Source organism: Corvus kubaryi, unplaced genomic scaffold (genome assembly GCF_017639235.1).
Source record: "Corvus kubaryi isolate FWS band 111438036 unplaced genomic scaffold, C.kubaryi_AGA036_p1.0 37361, whole genome shotgun sequence".
Taxonomy (NCBI): Eukaryota; Metazoa; Chordata; class Aves; order Passeriformes; family Corvidae; genus Corvus; species Corvus kubaryi.
The window spans coordinates 4,741,644-4,742,193 of record NW_024581118.1 but is presented as its reverse complement, the minus strand read 5'-3'; positions in this window follow the sequence as shown (position 1 = coordinate 4,742,193).

The following is a 550-nucleotide window of genomic DNA, read 5'->3' as shown; positions in this document are numbered from 1 at the left end:
CGGTGCCGTGTCCCGGTGCCGTGTCCCGGTGCCGTGTCCCGGTGCCGGTGCCCGCCGGTGCCGCCCGCCTCCCATTCATTCCCCTGCGGGGAGCGCGCCTGACGTCACCGCCCGCAGGGGGGCGGGGGCGGGCCGGGCCCCCCGCAGCCAATCACCGCCCGCTCCGCGCCGCCGGGGGCGGGGCCTGGGCCGGGGCGGGGCTCGTGCGGGGGGCGGGGCCTGCGGGGAAGGGGCGGGGCCCGGGCCGGGCCGTGTCCGGCGGTGCCGCCGGGGACAGCGAGGGAAGAGCCCAAGGCCGCGGTCGCGCTCCGCTCTCGGTGCTCAAGGACCTTCTCCCGCTCCATGGAAGGCGTTGGCGAGTCCCCGGTTCGGGCGCACAGCCCCAGCCCTGCCCCTCCTGCCGCTGGGAATGGAGGCTTAGCCAAGGGGCACTTGTCTGGCTCCGGCGGACACCGGCGCATCACCATCCCGCGCCAGCATGAGCTACTGCCCAGCGGCTGTCACCCCGCCATGGCAAGCTCTGCTTCCACAGGTCGCTGTAACACATCTC